The 19,237-nt window shown below is 38.1% G+C and overlaps 1 long non-coding RNA gene across 4 annotated transcripts in view; it reads right to left on the reverse strand.

The window, feature by feature from the left end:
- LOC141580565 (uncharacterized) overlaps window positions 1–19,237 on the reverse strand; it is a 167,494-nt gene that overhangs the window by 11,310 nt on the left and 136,947 nt on the right. For all 4 annotated transcript variants that reach the window (XR_012512807.1, XR_012512805.1, XR_012512806.1 and 1 more), the window contains one exon: window positions 18,491–19,165. This is a non-coding gene — a long non-coding RNA (uncharacterized LOC141580565). The remainder of the gene's footprint in view (window positions 1–18,490; window positions 19,166–19,237) is intronic.

Genomic DNA, 19,237 nt, shown 5'->3' on the forward strand with positions numbered 1-19,237 from the left:
CTTGAACACATTGTTCCTCTTTGTTCTTGCTTTGCACATTTCTGGAAAGCATTTTGATGCCAACATGATTCTCATTCCTTCCTTCGCCATATGATCCCTTTTGCATGGAGGCCCAGAGGATTTTTTTTTATCCTTATCTTTAAATTGTAAAACTTTCACAAGGATATATCTCAGAGTTGAACATTACTGGTTAATTTTCCAAACATACAAGGTAACATATTGATATACGGATACAGATCTCTTTCATTTACAAACTTTTAAAATTACAGTTGTAAATATTAGTTGCATTTCATATTTTGTCTTTCTGCTTAAGAGATTCCAATAATAGGTATTCTGGATCTTCTTTGCCTATCTTCCATTTGTATTTTTTTCTGATCCTTTTAACCTGTATCTTAATTGTATTTATTTCTTTTCATTCTGTTTTATTATTTCACTTCATATCCTATGAAAACATATTATTTATTCTTCATTTCTTAGACCGTCCTCTTTTTACACATTCTGTCCTGAATTTGATCAGTTCTTATTTTACATATATATATATATGCCATTTTTCTTCTGGGTTTTTAATTTTAACTCAAAGTCTTAAATTTTGAACCAAGAAGCTCTTTAATATCTGCAAATTCTTGTTTAATAGTATTTCATTTTTGTTAAAGTATTATGTTACAGTTTTTTTCTGTTTCATTTTTGTTTTAGGGAAATATTTTATCATTTATTTAATGATACTGCATCTCACTTTCTATTTATGCTTGTTTGTGTGAATTCTGCCTCTTATTTTCTTTCCTTTTAAAATGTCTCCTATTTTACTAAATCAGCAATGGATCCCCTCTAAATGGGAAGATTAAAAACTTTTAGAAAGGTTACTAGGTTTCCCAATCGAAGAGCATTCTTCTCTCTTAGTACAGACAGAATTCCTTTGGGGATAAAATCATGAATGGAGGAAGCTAAAATGTCTTCTGATTGATCAGTTCTCTCTCTCTCTCTCTCTCTCTCTCTCTCTCTCTCTCTCTCTCTCTCTCTCTTTCTCTCTCTTTCTTTGATAGACTTGTGAACTCCCTCTACCTGCTTCCTTCTTCATTTACCACCAACCCACCTAGAGGTAGCTTTCCCTTTCTAGCCACCTCCTCTTTAGTAGAACAGCGTCTTCCAGGATTACTTCTTTGATTCTGCACATTTTCAAGTCTGTTTATTTAAATTATTTAGTAATCAGTGTTCCAATTTATGAGGACTCTGACCTGTTTTATAATTTCTCACCCATGGCGAAGTCCTCTTTCTAAAAATAATATTATCATTGTCCATTGCCACTGCGACCTGCTGCACTCAACTCTTTCCTATTGATTTTCTGCCTACCCACACTGAGCTGGGCTCCAGACAAGCTCTAGGGTGGATGTTTATTCCCCCATTTGCATTTAATTTTCTCTCTAAATTGTGCTTCTAAATAATGCATGGGTAAAAAAGAGATCGAAATGGGAAATTGGTAATTTAAAACTGAACGATGATGAAAACACAGCATATCAAATTACAGTCATGATGGAAAACAGTATGGAAGCACCTAAAGAAATCAAAAATAGAACTACCATAAGTCCCAGCAATCCTTCTTCAGGGTTTATGCCAAAAGGAAATGAAATCCTCTCCTATCATAAAGATATCTGGACTCCTGTATTCACTGAAGCATTATTCACAATAGCCAAGATGTGGAAATAGCCTAAATGTCTCTTGAGGAATTAATGGATAAAGAAACTGAAACTGGGCAGGGCATGGTGGCTCACACCTGTAATCCCAGCACTTTGGGAAGCCGAGGCAGGCAGATCAGAAGGTCAAGAGATCAAGATTATCCTGGCCAACATGGCGAAACCCCGTTTCTACTAAAAGTACAGAAATTTGCTGGGCGTAGTGGCGCTTGCCTGTAGTCCCAGCTACTCGGGATGCTGAGGCCGGAGAATTGCTTGAACCCAGGAGGCAGAGATTGCAGTTAGCCAAGATTGTGCCACTGCACTTCAGCCTGGCACCTGGTGACAGAGAGGCTCTGTCTCAAAAAAAAAAAAAGAAAGAAAAAGAAACTGAAACTGTAATACATATATAAAGAATGTGAGCTTACCATGTACCACATCATAGATAAACCTGGATGGCATTATACTAAGTGAAATAGTGAAATAAGCTGGACAAAGAAAGAAAAATATTGTATGATCTCATTTATATGTGGAATCTTAAGAAAAATCAAATATACAGAGATAGAGAACAAAACAGTGGTTACCAAGGATGGAGAGGGAAGGAGTTTTGAAAGAAATGGGGAGATGAAGGTCAGAAGATAGAAAGTAACAAATATGTAGGGTGAACAAGTCTTCCGGTCTAATGTACTACATGAGGACTATGGGTAATAAAATTATGCTGTATTTGAGATTCATGCTAAATGAGTAGATTTTTGCTGTTCTTGACACAAAAACAAAAAAAGGCAACTATGTAAGGTGATAGATATGTTACTTTGTTTCAATAGTAACCACGTTACTATCTATACGTATACCATAACCTTATGTGGACTATCTTGAACATACACAGTAAAATTTATATTTAAGGGCAGTTTATCATTAAACACTGATATTTTAAAATAAGACAGTTATCAATTCAATGATCACAGCTTCTATTTTTTTTAAAAAAAAAACAGATTAAAAAAATAATCAAAGTAAAAACTAGAGTTAAATCATTTAAATAACTGAAAAACAGAGAAAACAACTAGTGAGCATAGTACCCAGTAGGCAGTCCTTCAACTCACACTCCTCTTCCTCTGTCCTGTCTCTGACAATCTTCAGTGTCTATCATTCCCATTGTCATGTCTATGTGGGCTGAATGTTTAGCTCCCACTTATAAGTGAGAACATGCAGTATTTGGCTTTCTGTGTTAGTTCACTTAGGATTATGTCCCTCAGCTCTACCCATGTTGCTGCAAATGACATGATTTCATCCTTTTTTATGACTACAGGGTACTTCACGGTGTGCACTGGGCACTATGTTCACTACCTGGGTCCAGTATTCCCATGTATCAACCCTACTCATGTACTCCCTGCAACTAATATAAAAGCAGCTGAATTTTTTTTAAAAAAGTTGAACAAATGATAACTCAAGCTTTCACCTTAGCAAATGACAAAAATAAGAGCACACAAAACTCAAGGCAGGTAGAAGAAAAAAAAAAAAAAAAGACTAAAAGCTTCTTCGAAAAAGTCAGTAAAATTAATAATCTTTTAGCCAGACTGGCCTGATGAGGAAAGAGGAAGAAGACATAAGTTACCAATTTTAGAAGAGGAAGGTGACATCACTATGTGTTTTAAAGGGGTGCTAAATATTTTGACAAGTTACTGCCAGTAAATCCAGTGACTTAGATACAAGAGAGAAATTCCTGGAAAGACACAAGCTGCCAAAACTCACTCAGGAAGAAATAGATCATTTTAAAATTCCCATATTTTTTAAAGAAATTCAATTTGTAGGGTTTTTTTTTTTTTAACATTCACACAGACACTCACACACATGCAAACCCAAGCACTGATGATTTCATAAATTTTATCAAACCTTCAAGCATAAAATCATGACAATTTTGCACAAACCCTTCCAGAAAATTGAAGGAAAGCGAATACTTCCTAGCACATTCTATGAGGTCAGCAATACTCTGACACTAATACCAGATAGAGACATCATAAGAAAAACAAAAGTTGCATACCACTATCCTTAATAAATTTATATATAAAACTTATTAACAAAAATTTGAGTAAAGCAAATACAGTAATGCACAAACAGAAAAATGTGTTATGACCAAGGAAGCTTTTCACAGGAATGCAAGTTCTATTCATATTTAATATCAATTAATGTGATTCACCATAATAACAGACCTATAAAAATTATCTTAACAGATGCAGAGAGAGCATTTGACAAGAATCAGCATTCATTCCTGACAAAAGTAGGATAGAAATGTTTTCAAGAGGACAATGAAATGTATTAAAAACCTACAGGTAATATCATACTTAACGCTGAAAGACTGAAAACTTTGTCTAAAATTAGAAACACAGTAAAGATGTCCATTCTCACCACTGTTTTTTAAAATAGTGCTGAAATTTCCAGCCAGTACAATAAGACAGGAAAAGGAAATTAGAGGCAGCAAAATTAGAAAGGAACAATTAAAATTATGTCTCTCTGCAGACCTCATCTATTCGACATTATTCAGGAGACTCTAGTTAATGCAATAAGTCAAGAAAAAAATTAAATACATCTTGATTACAAAATAAGTAAAAATGTCTTGTTTACAAGTGACATAATGATTTATGTAGAAAATTCTGTGGAGTTGATACAAAAGTTTCTAGAATTAATAAAGGAGATAAAAAATTTTGCAGCATAAAAAACAATTACTTTACAAAAATCAATGATATTTCTACAGACCAGCAGCACATATTTAGAAATTGAAACAAAATATAGTATCACTTATAATTACATTAAAAATATGGATACATCTGGAAAAATACATGTAAACTCTGTGCACTGAAAACTATAAAATTTGGTTGAGAAAATGTAAAAATTTCAATATGGAGATATATATAGGGCCTTGAAATGGAATATTATTTATTTATTTATTTATTTATTTTATTTTTTGAGACAGGGTCTCACTCTGTCACCCATACTGGAGTGCAGTGGCACAGGAACTGCTCACTGAAGTATCAACCTCCTGGGCTCGAGCAATTCTCCCACCTCAGCCCCCTGCATAGCTGGAACTACAGGTGGGCACCACCATGCCCAGCTAAATTTTTGTATTTCTTCATACAGTTAGAATTTGTCATGTTTTTCAAACTGGTCTTAAACTCCTGAGTGATCACCTGCCTCATCATTCTTTTTAAGACTTAAATTCGTGTTTAAAAAAATCTGTAGATTTACTGTGTTCCAAACCAAAATCTCAGTAAACTATTTAAAAGTATAAATTGAATCCTGAAACTTTGCTGAAGTTGCTTATCATCTTAAGGAGATTTTGGGCTGAGACAATGGGGTCTTCTAAATATACAATCATGTCATCTGCAAATGGAGACAACTGGGCTTCCTCTTTTCCTAACTGAAGACCCTTTATTTGTCTTGTCTGATTGCTCTGGCCAGAACTTCCAATACTATGTTGAATAGGAGTGGTGAGAGAGGGCATCCTTGTCTAGTGCCAGTTTTCAAAGGGAATGCTTGCAGCTTTTGCCCATTTAGTATGATATTGGCTGTTGGTTTGTCATAGATAGCTTTTATTATTTTGAGATATGTTCCATCGATACCTAGTTTATTGAGAGTTTTTAGCATAAAGATCTGTTGAATTTTGTCAAAGGCTTTCTCTGCATCTATTGAGATAATGACGTCACTTTTGTCTTTGGTTCTGTTTAAGTGATGGATTACATTTATAGATTTGCATATATTGAACCAGGCTTGCATCCCCGGGATGAAGCCTACTTGATCGTGATGGATAAAGTTTTTTGATATGCTGTTGGATTTGGTTTGCCAGTGTTTTTTTTTTTTTTTTTTGAAGATTTTCACATCAATGTTCATCATGGATATTGGCCTGAAATTTTCTTTTTTAGTTGTGTCTCTGCCAGGTCTTGGTATCAGGATGATGTTGGTCTCATAAAATGAGTTAGGGAGGATTGCTTCTTTTTGCATTTTTTGGAAGAGTTTCAGAAGGAATGGTACTGAGGGAATGTGTTCTCTTTCTCGGTCTACAAGGGGACATAGTTTTAAGGACAAGAACTTCCCAGTGCCCATGGCCCTCCCCCATCTCTCTCCATCCCAGAGATTTAACTGCCTTTGTTTAAATTTGCACTGGCTAGGGAAAGGGTCAAAAGTCAATCACCCCAGGAGAAGTTCTAAAAAACTTCTTTCATTGACCAGGTGTCTTGGAGAAGGTGAGGGTTCCTCCCAGGTTAAAAGTCCCCTTCTTCCACACCCCTTTGGACTCCATGTTTAAATCCCCTTTGACACACTCTCTCTCTCCTGGAAGCTCTCTCTCTTCCTCTCCTTTTTCTCTTTATCTAAATAAATCACTTTCTGCAAACTCTGTTTGGAGTCCAGTGTTTACTTTACAAGCACACTGCACCATAGTCTCCTCTCCCATTCTTAAGAGAGTAATAAACCAAGAACCTGAAAAAAAGTCCTCTCAGGGGAGCTAAGGGCACCCCTGAACCCCTAAACCCCTCAACCCCAACATTTTGGTGAGCCAGCCAGGAGAAGGGTACAGCCAGAAGAAAGGTATAGCAGAAGAAAAAAAATTCAAACCATGAGTAAAACCAGCCCCATTCTGTCCTGTCTCTTTAAAAGCATTGGAGCATCTGGGCGCAGTGGCTCACACCTGTACTCCCAGCACTTTGAGAGGCTGAGGCGAGTGGATCACGAGGTCAAGAGATCGAGACTATCCTGGTCAACATGGTGAAACCCTGTCTCTACTAAAAATACAAAAAATTAGCTGGGCGTGGTGGCACATGTCTGTAATCCCAGCTACTCAGGAGGCTGAGGCAGGAGAATTGCCTGAACCCAGGAGGCAGAGGTTGTGGTGAGCCGAGGTCGCGCCATTGTACTCCAGCCTGGGTAACAGAGTGAAACTCCATCTCAAAAAAAAAAAAAAAAAAAAATACTGGAGCAGTGCGGGTCAACCAAAATTAAAAGTGCGGTTTTTATCTCCAAGCTCTCTCTCTGCTTTCCCTCTATCTCTTTCTCTCTCCTTCTCTATCCTTTGGCTATTATTTCTGGGACAAAGACCTGGGGAAGTCTGTGGAGCAGAAAGGGTGAGCACGCCCCCCAGCCCTTTCACACCTTGCTGGCCTGGAACTGGGAACTGGGGCCACCCACAGCCCAGCCCCACAGCAAGCTGCAATCCGGTGGGGAAAAAAACAGCAGGAAAGGGGTGGGTTATAGCCTAAGCTTGTGTAAAACTGAAGCCTGCATGGGACCAGGGAGTGTGGTGGCCTGGTGCATGGTTCTGGTTCCTCTCTGGCATGCCCTAGTTGCAGGCAAAAGTGTAAAAAAGGTTCCCCTGGGGCATTCGCCCACTGACTGCAGGTCCCTGTGTGGGCAGTTGTTTGGGGAGTGGCCCAAGTGCACACGTGGTTCTGGTGGGGTCAACATGGCTACCAAAAGCTGCGGGGGCAGGGCACAGTTCCCAAAATGCATAGCAGCTACAAACATGGCTTTTAAACTAACAGCGGCAAGCAACTTTTTTTCTCTGGGCCCGCCAGCTGAAAAAGGAAGGGCGGCTGCTAGCCGTCAGTCAGCTTGGCCCAGCTTTCAGCAGGCCACACCACCCCAGGGTGCAGCATTCGCATTCAAAACACAGCTTTAAAAAGCTTTCTGTCTTACCTTAACACAAGTGGCCTGTTAGCACGGTTGGTTTAGGTGTAAATCCTGCAACTGCAAAGCTGCTGTTCAAATCCCCGGTGAAGCCAGTCTTAAATTGGAAAAATCTTTTGGGAAATTCAAAAGCTAAAGATGATGGGACTTTGTGTTTTGTGGATAATTTGCCTTACTTAAAATTGGTTCTCTCTCTCTATGGCAAAACTTTTCCATCTGGAAAATCATAGTTAAACTGGTTCCAGGGCCAAATAGTCAACAGCAGGTCTCACAACCTTAAGAGCATTTTCCTGCAAAGGAAAGTGGATTGGGGAGAGGAGGCTCAGGTTCTAAGGGTATTGCTCCAGCCTCAGCCACGCCCAGCCCACCTTCTTTAAATTGTGTGCTCTAATGGCCCCTGCCTAGAAGTTGACTCTTCTAGGACAATTTTATAAATTGGCTTGTGTAAATTAAACATTTGCTGGGGAATATTGGTACTCATCTCCTAAGCCTCACTAGCCTGGTTCAGGGGCACGCTGGTATAAAACACTCAACCCAGCAACCCTTCATGCCTCTGTAGTGGTCACTGAAGGTCATGCAAACAGTAATTGAGTGATCCCATAATACCAGTAGAGCGTAATTCAAATCCAGTACATGAAAGGCACCACCTCTCCCCGCCAAAAAAAAAAAAAAAAAAAAAAAAAAAAATCACGCATCTCGGGCACCAAAATTTCAAAATGCTAACTGAAGAATGCTCCAAGTATCTTTACCTGGGGAATGCCTCAGGTCAAGCGGCTGTAATTATTCATCAGGAATGCTGGCATTTCTCGTGTTCAATTTCAAATGGGTGCCAATATTCCCAAGATCAAGTCCCCATTTAAAGTGTATACTGGAAAATTGGGACCAATTTAACATACAACCTTTAAAAAAAAAAAAAAAAAAAAAGGTAGCTCATCCTCCTCTGCCAAACAGCATGGTCAAATTACCCCCTGCCAAGTAAAAAAATACCTGGCATCCAAAAAAACCATAAGGTCACAAATGATCCTGCTGCTAAAACCCCAAATGTCCTTGGCTCATAAGCTCTATTGTAAACCTCTAAATCAATCTATGCCCCTAAAAGGCCCCCCTTCTGGAGAAAACCTCAACTGCAGGACCCCTTCTATGTCCCATTTCAGCAAAAAGTAGTTAAAAAGCAATCAACACCCATGTTCCAACAGAAGTTAAAACTTTCCTGTTCAAAGAGGAAAATGAGGGAATGTGTTCTCTTTCCAGGTCCACAAGGGGGCGTACTTTTAAGGGCAAGAACTTCCCAGCACCCATGCCTCTCTCTCATCTCTCTCCATCTGGGAGATTTAACTGTCTGTCTAAATTTTTGCAGGCATGGGAAAGAATCAAAAGTCAATCACCCCAGTGGAAGTTCTAAAAAACTTAAAAGTTCCCTTCTTCCACACCCCTTTAAACTCCACGTTTAAATCCCCTTCCACATACTCTCTCTCTCTCTCATGTAAGCTTTTTCTCTTCCTCTCCTTTTTCTCTTTATCTAAATAAATCACTTTCTGCAAACTCTGTTTGGGGTTCAGTATTTACAAGTGCACTGTGCCATAGTCTCCCCTCTCATTCTTAAAAAAGTATAAACCAAAAACCTAAAAAAAGTCCTCTCAGGGAGCTAAGGGCTTCCCTAAACCCCTATATCCCTAAACCCCAAAAGTACCATACGTCTGGTAGAATTTGACTGTGAACCTGTCTGGTCCTGGACTTCTTTTGGTTGGTAGGCTATTAATTGCTGCCTCAACTTCAGACCTTGTTATTGGTCTATTCAGGGATTCGACTTCTTCCTGGTTTAGTCTTGGGTGGGTATAAGTGTCCAGGAATTTATCCATTTCTTCTAGATTTACTGGTTTATGTGCATAAAGGTGTTTATAGTCATCTCTGATGGTAGTTTGTATTTCTGTGGAATTGGTGGCAATATCCCCTTTATCATTTATTATTGCATCTATTCAATTCTTATTTCTTTTCTTTTTTATTAGTCTGGCTAGCAGCTTATCTATTTTTTTTTTTTTTGATCTTTTCAAAAAGCTACCTCCTGGATTCATTGATTTTTTTGAAGGGTTTTTTTTTGTGTGTGTGTGTCTCTATTGCAGCACTGTTTACAATAGCAAAGACTTGGAACCAACCCAAATGCCCATCAAGGATAGACTAGATAAAGAAAATGTGGCACATATACACCATGGAATACTATGCAGCCATAAAAAAGGATGAGTTTATGTCCTTTGCAGGGACATGGATGAATCTGGAAACCATCATTCTCAGCAAATTGACACAGGAACAGAAAATCAAACACCGCATGTTCTCACTCATAAGTGGGTGTTGAACAATGAGAACACATGGACACAGGGAGGGGAACATCATACACCGGGGCCTGTTTGTGGGTGGGAGGGCTAGGGGTGGGATAGTAGGGGGTGAGAGGATTGAGGAGGGATAACATTAGGGTAAATATCTAATGTATGTGACAGGAGGATGAATGCAGCAAACCATCATGGCATGTATATACCTATGTAACAATCATGCGCAATCTGCACATGTATACCAGAACTTAAAGTATACTTTCAAAAAGAAAGTAGAAATTGAATACTTGTTGCTAAAATGTATATGAAAATGTAAAGGACATGGAATAGCACCCCCCAAAAAAACTGTAAGAGTTATACATGTAGACCAACAAAATATAATGGTGAGCCTATTATATATATATATATATATATATATATATATATATATGATTTCTTAGATCCAACAAAAAAGCACAATCCAAAATAGGAAAACGTGATAAATTGGATTTCATCAAAAGTAAGCATGTCTGCTGTTCAGAGGACACTATTAACATAATAACAGAATAAATCACACAACTAGGAGAAAACAGTTCAAATCACATAAAGAATCTCCTATATAATATTGAATTATATAGAATTTATATAATTCTATATAAGACAAGGTCTGCAGGTAGACATCTGATAAAGAACATGCAACCAAAATACACAAACTCTAATACAGTGAAAAGGAAAGATTTCTTTAAATCTTTAAAATAAAAGACATGCAAACAAGATTTCACTACACACCTATTGGAAAGTCTAAGATTAAAAAGCTGACCATAACAATTGTTATCAAGGATGTGGAGCAACTAGAACTCTCATTCATTTCTGAATGTAAAATGTGCAAACACTTTGTAAAACAGTTTGGCAGTTTCATTAAAAACTTAAACATATACCTACCATTCTACTTCAAGATATGATAATTTCCCAAGAAAAATTAAAGCATATGTTCATAGAAATACTTGTATGTTAGTGTCAATAGTAGCTTTGTTTGTGGTAGTCAACAACTGGAAACAATACAAATATCCGTCCACAGAATAAAGGAATTGTAAGTCTGCATGATGGAATGCTACTCAACAATAAAAATAGGGGAAAAAACTACTAATATACTACACAATGACACAGGTGCATCTCAAGATAATTATGGTAAGTGAAAGAGCCCAGAAAAAAACAGTGCATACTATATAATTTCATTTATGTTAAATCCCAGAAAATGCAGAGTAATTTACAGTAACAGAAAGCAGATTACTTGCCTGGAGATAGGGAGTTGGAGAGGCAGAGGATGAAATGATTAACAGGTAGAAGGTAACCTTTAGGTTTGATGGATATGTTCGTTACCCTGATTGCAAAATGGTTTCTGGATGGTTTCATAGGTATATACATATATGCAACTTACCTTTTATACTTTTTGTATACTTTTGTATATGTATACTTTTTACATGTGCAGTTTATTGTAAATCAAATATACCTCCATAAAGCTGTTAAAAAGTTTGAAAATGCAGTAGCACTCATTCTGATGTTGTAAATGTAAATAAAGAGGCAATTTAAGTTAAGTGATGATATAACTCTATCTGCTGGGACAAGTCAATCTGCACCTACAGTGATTTAGTCAAAGTAGCTAACAAGTAAAATATGGCTAGAAAATACAAACATCTGAAATTTGGATTGATTGAAGCAAGCACTATTAATTCCTAGACTTCAGTGTGTTATTCCACCTCTGGAAATGGGTTTTGAATTTGTGAGCAGAGAACACACATGCATATATTCATATGCCTATATAAATTCCTAGCTTTCATGGCATAGAGTACAAACCTTAACAGAAACATAGTGGTGGCCCCAGGTCAGAAACAGGCACACTCTGTCATTGTTGGATCTTGACAAAAATACTTACACAGTTGATGATTTCCTGCCTCCTGAACCCAGTTAAGCAAGAATTGCAATTGCAAAGACACAACAAGTTTATTGAGGGTAGAAGGAATAGTCAGCAGGAGCAGTTTCTAGCACACTTCTTTCTCCAGCTCCCCAGGGACCGGGAAATACCATCCTACAGCTGTGAGGAAACCTCATCTAATAGTGGCACAAAGTTGTCAATGTTTTAAGTTCATTTTCAAGGAAGGTAAAATGTCTCCTTTGAAAAAAAAAAAAAATGACGCTTTATGTCCTAAAATTAGTCAAGTAAAACACCTAGGAGACCAAAAGTAAAGAGACATTTTTCAAAACCATATATCATATAAAGAAAAAAGATAGAAACCATTCAATTTCTTGGTAAGACTCTTGAAATTAACACAGGACATGTGCTCAGAAAAATCAGAACAGGAGTTTGGTAAATTTTCTATAACAAATAAAATCACACAATATCAGTCACTATCATGTGTGTATGAAAAGGGAAATGCCTCATACTATTGGATGAAACTGACAACTTTTAAAGGATGAATGGGTTCCAGGCATACGTGCGTAATATTTATAATGGAGAAATACTTGGCAAATATTTGTGTTCTTTCAGAAGAAACAGTTGTTTTATTAAATGATTTTATAAGACAAAATATAGACAGAAAAATATGTTTGGCTTAGCAATGTGAAATTTGAAAGTACAAATCTTCTGTTACTTAAGAAAATTAGAAAATCAAATACTAAAATTGTCTCTCTTTGACCAAGAGAAATATTTTTTGAAACAGTGAATTTTCCTTCTAAGGAGAGAAACAGCATCTGTAATAGGAAAATTGTAAAGAGTCTGAAGTACTTTGTTTGTTCAAACCCCATTTTACGAATTGCTTTTCTTTGCTGATAAGAAAAGCTAAGAATTCAGAATATTCATGATCCAAGAAGGTAAACAAAAACCTGCCCATGAACTTAATCAGTTTGAGTCAAATATGTAAAACTAAAATGTGATTCTGTTCAATCATAAGTTACGAATTCCCTAAGTTGTGTTTTCCTGTCATTCAATATAAAGAGAGAAGTATTTTCTTGTCAATTTTACTAATTAAGACTGTTACATCTACAATGCAATCTTTATCTTTCAGTCTTGAGAGAATTGTTAGGCATCGCAAAAACATTTTCAGAGGAAAAACAGCACTGTGAGTTCAGGAAGGGCCTATTCTATTTTTCTCTTTGTTCATTTGTATTACAAAGCTATCAGGAAGTATTTTTCCGTCTTCCTTTACTCCAAAAAGATACAAAGAACAGAGCAGATTCTAGTTTAGAGAACGGCCATCAGAATCAATAATCTTCTTTTTGCCAGAGAGTCAAAAATAATTAAAAGCATTCCTAACAATATTAAAACCTAAGTATATTAAAAAAAACATTGCTTACTGTTTGAAATTCCCAATGGACCATACCCTAAGTGTGCAAAGTCATATAAGAATTTGCTCTTAAATTCCAGTACAGTCTCACTTTGTTTTACTCTTAGAGCAGAGTTGGGATTAATGTTGTTTCCTGATCTTGATTCATCTTGAAGAAACTATGAATCTGATGCTTCCAAGCACTAAGGTACATGCCCTTTTGGTGTTCTACGTGAAGGAAAGGGCAAGATAGAGGATTCTGTTTTCTAAAGAGAAAGATGCTCACACAAGTCTTTAAAATGAAGGATGTGATAAAGTGGCTTTTTCATGGTACTGATAATGCCAGAGAAGAGGAATGCTAGGACTTCAGGTGGCTCACTCAACTGGCATATCTCAGTTATCTCAAATAGTCTGAATCTAGCATATCAGGGCTGAAAGAGCTTATGTTTAATGTGGAGAATGAAATTTCCACGAATTCTTAGAGAACCAAAATGTGGTGTAAGTCATTCACTAAGGGTCTGATTCTCCCTCAAATATTTCAGTGTCTTTTTTCCTCGGGTAGGGGAAGAGAATTAGTGATGTCATTTTTGTAAATTACATGGGAATTCTGCAGTAGACTATGACAATGTATTCCAGGGCTGAGCAAAAACAACAAATGGATTAAGAATCCATGACCAATTCCTTCTAAACTGGAACTCTGAATTTTCCAGTATTTGAAAGTAATGCACTTATTATGAAAGCACAGAATTTCTGGATTTACTCATTCAACAAATATGCTGAGGACCTGCAATTTTCTAAATCCTTCTCAATGCACTTATGACACAACAGTGAACAAAACTAATAAAAATCCCTACCCATGCAGACTTTACATTCTACTGTGACAAGGGGAGAGGAGGATCAAAAGGAGACACACAATAAGCATGGTAAACAGCAAAGAAATGTTAAGTTAGAAACTGACCGTTTCTATGTTTTTAAAAAAAGAAAAGTCCAACTGCTGGTCCCCCAAGATGAAACGAGGGAGGTGGAGGTCTCAGAATTCCTGGTGCTGAATTTGTAGACCACTACAACATAAATGGATCACCCATTGTGTGTCCTGTGTCATTGATTCCATTCTGGGTAGATTTCAAGAAGAAGCTGGCATCGACAACTGTGACTTGCTTCGTTGTTATGTTGACTCTACTCCTTATTAGAATGAACTGGTGAATTGCACATAGAGCACACATGAGGATAACCCTTCGGTAAGAGTCCGTGGAAGTCTTCAGTATTGCTACCTGGAGGAGCGCCCCTCAATGAGAGATTTCCCTTGTAAGGGGCCTGGAACACATCCCGTTCTCTCATACTCACTGTTAAATTTATGACAGTTACGTGAGGTCTCACCAAGAAAAGGATCATCCCTACACCTTTCTCCGTCTCTTAAATTTGTTGTCTTCATAATCCATTCTGTCATAATAACCAGATTGTTGAGAACAACTTCCGTGATCATAATCAAGCACTGGATTGAGACTAGGACCTCGATCATCAAAACTGTCTCTTCTAAAACACCTTTTTCTTCCCAGTCATCCCTAGATACTCTGTATGGTGGCTCCTGCGTAGCAGACCTGCCATCTCTACCGTAACTCAAGGTAGGGCCTTCTTCAGTTCTCCTCCTTTTAAGCTGTAGAAGGATTTGGGGCAAATTCTCAGTAGTAATCTTGTCCTCCAGATAACAACTCAGTTCATGTAAGTCTCTAGCAGGCAGACCAAAGCTGGCCAAAATGTTACTGGCCTGGTCTCTATCTCCATGGTGTTGAGAAGATAAAAGTATCAAACTGGACCATATTAGTCCAACATTCCTGTTGGTATAGACTATGTGATACCTAAAACAGGATTTTACTGTAAGCTGTGTTCATTCTTTTATACACATGAAGAAGTTGCAAAGAATACTCATTGCAGCAGCCTTCCTCATTATCAGAAATTAAAGAAATTTCTGAATAAATTGACAGAAGAATGCAGATAGAAGAAGGAAACTTAAGATGTGCAAGAAGATTAAATGATTTCAAAGAAAATAATGGTTCTTTGTTTTTAATGTTAACCTTTTAAAAATACAATACTGACAGAAGAAATTTATTGTACTCTTTTGTTTTAGTAGAGAAATAATAGATTTCTGTTCATGTGTTAAGTGTTATAGCAAAAAAAACTACACATACAGTTAAGTTAATGAATAGTTTTCGTTTTATCAGAATGGCAACAGACTGAAGTACTCTGTAGAGATTGACTTGTAAGCTACATAAGACAACTTGCACCACTAAGAAAAAAATGTAGAACCATTTGGAAAAATGAAATTTAGTGGTTCCAAGTTTCAAAGAAATGTCAACATTTCATTCCATTCAATAAAGAACAAAACCATAGAAAACGAAAAGAAGAAAGAAGAAAAAAAGTCAAGCAAAGTACCAGCAATCAGGAATATCTGGCAAAGAAGGGTGGTGGGGAGAGGGGATGCAGGTTGCAATTTAAAATCGGGTAATCTAAGCAGGGCATATTAGGAAGTCGACCTCTGAGTAAAGACAAGGAGGTAAGACAGGGATGTACGCAGATAACGGGAGAAAAGCAGAGGATATGACCAGTGCATAGACGAGTAGGAGGCTGCCTGAGGCCTGCAGGAGCCAGGGAGATGGAGTGGAACCACTGAGCCTGAGAGCTTCAGGTTTGAAAGGTCACTAAGACTGGATCATCAGGTCCCTCATAAGGCCACTGGTTTTAAATGAGAAAGAAATAATGTCATTGCAAGGTTTTTAATGGGTGGCATGACTGGCTGAGATATTATTACAGGATCAACAGATTTGTTGGCCTGCTATGCAGTAACAGAACAATTACACGGAGACAGCAGGATATACAGCAGAGAGAGGGTTTAATGATTGCAGGGTACTGAGCAAGGAGATGGGAGGAGACCCTCAAATTCATCTCCCCAAGAAGTTCAGGGCTGGGGTTTTAAGAGGATCATGGAAGCTGAGATAGGCTGGGAAATTGGGGTCATTAATTCATCAGGGAAAGTGGGATGAAATTATCAGGACATGAAAACTGCATTCTTTAGTGAGTCAGCTCCTCGTGAGGTCCTGGAGACCAGGTGAGTCAGTAGTTTCATCAGTATGCAGGACCTGAAGGAATAGCTCAAAGTTAATGTTTTATAACGTTCAAATTTCTACCGATAGAACATTGAAGAGGAACTATAATCTAGGCTCTATGTGATTCCAAGACAGGAGGCACTAGGCAACCGTGAGGAAGCAGGTCAGAGCATAGGCGGACCTAGTGATTAAGGCTGAGTGTGCTGAAAGCGGAGTTTAGTTTCATCTCTCCCACTCTCTTCTTCACTGATCCATTTTATATAGTTTATAGGGACAGTTTCAGTATTATCTGAATAATTCTGGCTATAGGATTGAAAATTATGTAGGAGGGGCAGAGCAAGAGGCGATTCGGAAGTTATTGGCATAATCCAGGCCAGAGATGTGGATAATTCACCCGAGGGTGATGTCAGAAGAGATGGTGAAAAGTGTTGAACTCTGAATATATTACAAAGGTGGAGCCAACAGCATTTCCTGACAGATTGGATGTCTGTGTAAGAGAAGGAGAGGAATCAACATGGCTTCATGGCTTCTTTCTCTGAGCAACTGCAAGATCAGATTTGGCATCAACTGCAACACAGAAGGTTGCAGAAGGAATAGGTGGAAAGGAGTTCTACGTGAGCCTGTTGAGTTTGAGACACCCCTGTGGGATGCTGAGAAGCCTGCAGGCTAAGTGAGTCTGCAGTTCAGGACAGAAGCCTCGGTTAGAAATGGACATTTGACAGCTGCCAAGATATAGATGCCCTTCCGTGCCAAGAGACTGAATAAAGGAGTGAGTGTCAACAAGGAGGAGAGAATCAAGTACTGAGCTCGGGGTATTCCAGCATTAAAAAGTTAAGAGAGAATGAGGAACCAGTAAGGGAGAATAGGAAGAGTAACTATTGAGGTAGAAAAGAAAAAAAAAAAGGAACTCAAGGCATTTGTTGTCTCAGAAACCAAGTGAAGTACATATATGAAAGAGGGTAGAGCGATCACTGCAATGAAACCATGCCCCAACCCCTACTTCTTTGAACAGGATGCTCAAAGTGACATTTATATATAATCTACATTGGCCCTTGTTTCAGGAAACAGATTCCTGGCTCACTAGCCCTAACCAATAGCAGGGGCCATGTCTACATAAACAAATCATGTATTTCAAGGTATTCCCATACATAGAACATCAGGGATCAGCCTGGCTTAGAGTTACATTCATTTGAATACTAAGTACAAGGTATTGGAACACCTTCCATGCAATATAATGCAATGGTGGCCAACTATTTAGAGAGGAATATCCCACAGCAAGTTCACATCCATAATTTTAGCCTTGACTGGCTCCCTTTCCCCCATTATGACTCTCTCCCTTTCTCCACGTGCAACTAAGTCCCAGCATGTCTCATGTCAAATCCACTCAAGTTATGAAACCAAATGCACAGGGGCTGTCTTATCTCTTAATTATCTCACCAATCCCAGTGCAGCAGAGTCTTAATAAGTGTTTTATCAAATTAGACTGAATGGTACTTTGATTATCATTTTTCTCTCTACTGCTATGACAAAGGGAAAAATAAATTGTACAGAAGAAATCTGCAATTCATACATATGACCTTGCATGGTTAAAGTAAATTTTGCACTTCTATATTGGCCTGTGATCAGTGAACTTCCCTACATAGAGGCAAGCAATTGAGAAAGAAGCAGAAATGCCCCCAAAGCATGCCAGCAGCCCACTTTGGTGTAAGGTCATTCAGCACCACTGGCTCCTTGACAACAAGGAGTGTCAGTTTCAGCTGGAAACATACAGGGAGGCAGCCACATCTCTGAGATTGATGCCCTTCACACATCCTGAATGACACTCCTGCTGAGTCACCACATAGCCATGATGGAGCCACAGCAAAGCCATGTTCCTTAACAGCTTGGAAGCTTGACTCACTCTCAATCCAAAAACTCACTTTCATTTTCATGGAGACAACACAAAGGTACCTGGAGGGCAGCATTTTTCAAAAGTATCAGCCTCAGTTATCTAAGACAAACATTTCTGCTCTGTGATTTAGGAATAGATTGTAAATGTCATTTGCATGGCACAGAAAAAAATTGCCTTTGTTCCATCCCTAACAAAACTCAATGAAGAAGATTGGTGTTAGGAAAACTGTTCGTCAGAGAATATGGCTGAATTCTAATTTAGTAAAAGGTATATGATCCCTGAGTTCTAGCAAAGGCAAAAAGGAGACAAGGCCATAGTAAAGAAAAATGTCACTTGTGTTTCTCTCAACTAATAGGATCATATAAAAATGAAATAGAGAATAAAAACACTGTGATGTTGATGGATTATGATAAGAATTGAGTTGAGAAAAATAAATGCTTTAAGTCATCCTATTCTCTAAATAACATTGGAAACCAGGGAGTCAAATGTGTTCAAGCTTATCTGCACCAAATCTGGAAAATATTGGCAAGCTTACCTAACTGCAATTTCACGATGACAAGATGGGGCCCCAAAAGCAGTTCTGAAGACAGCTGGTCTCCTTGCAGAGATAACAGATTCAGACATAATCCAGGTTCCTTCAAAGGGTCAATTCAGGTGTCACAGCCAAGATCAAGTTTGTAATTATTTTAATTTCACCTTCTGCTGCAGAGAGCATCAAGTCAGATGAGGCATTGCCTAAAGAGGAGCAATTTTCTCTATAAAATTATTGTCATTAATAGAGCTTATAAGTAAGGTGACCAAGCCTGTATTATTTTTGAAGGTCTAATTTTGTGCTACCATATCAAGTAGTAAATCACAAAATTTTAAAGTCTAAGCTATTACCATGTTGCCAGCTTTACAACTTTGCAGTCCTACAAATACCAACTGAAAGACCCACTCATAGCAACATATCTCTTCTTTTCACACAAGAATATTTAGGGGAGTATGTTAGTGAGAGCCCTTCCTGGACAATTCTTTCTGTTGGTTTGAGACAGAGGTGTTCAAACTCTTGCCAATGCTGTGTAGAAGCAGAGCAAATGTTCTAGTCCTCATGCGTCCTCGTGGTTAGGCAGGGAGGCTATAGCACAATCCTGCTGGCAAGGGTCTCCCTTGTCCATCTATAAAGGAGGCATTTGCTATGGTCCTGAAGGCAAAAGGGGAAACTTTGCACCTGGAAAATCAAAAAGAAAACTTGTGATTAATTAGTTCAGCTTTCTCATAATATCGGTGGTAAAACTGAAAG

The sequence above is a fragment of the Saimiri boliviensis genome, chromosome 12 (assembly GCF_048565385.1).
Source record: "Saimiri boliviensis isolate mSaiBol1 chromosome 12, mSaiBol1.pri, whole genome shotgun sequence".
NCBI lineage: Eukaryota > Metazoa > Chordata > Mammalia > Primates > Cebidae > Saimiri > Saimiri boliviensis.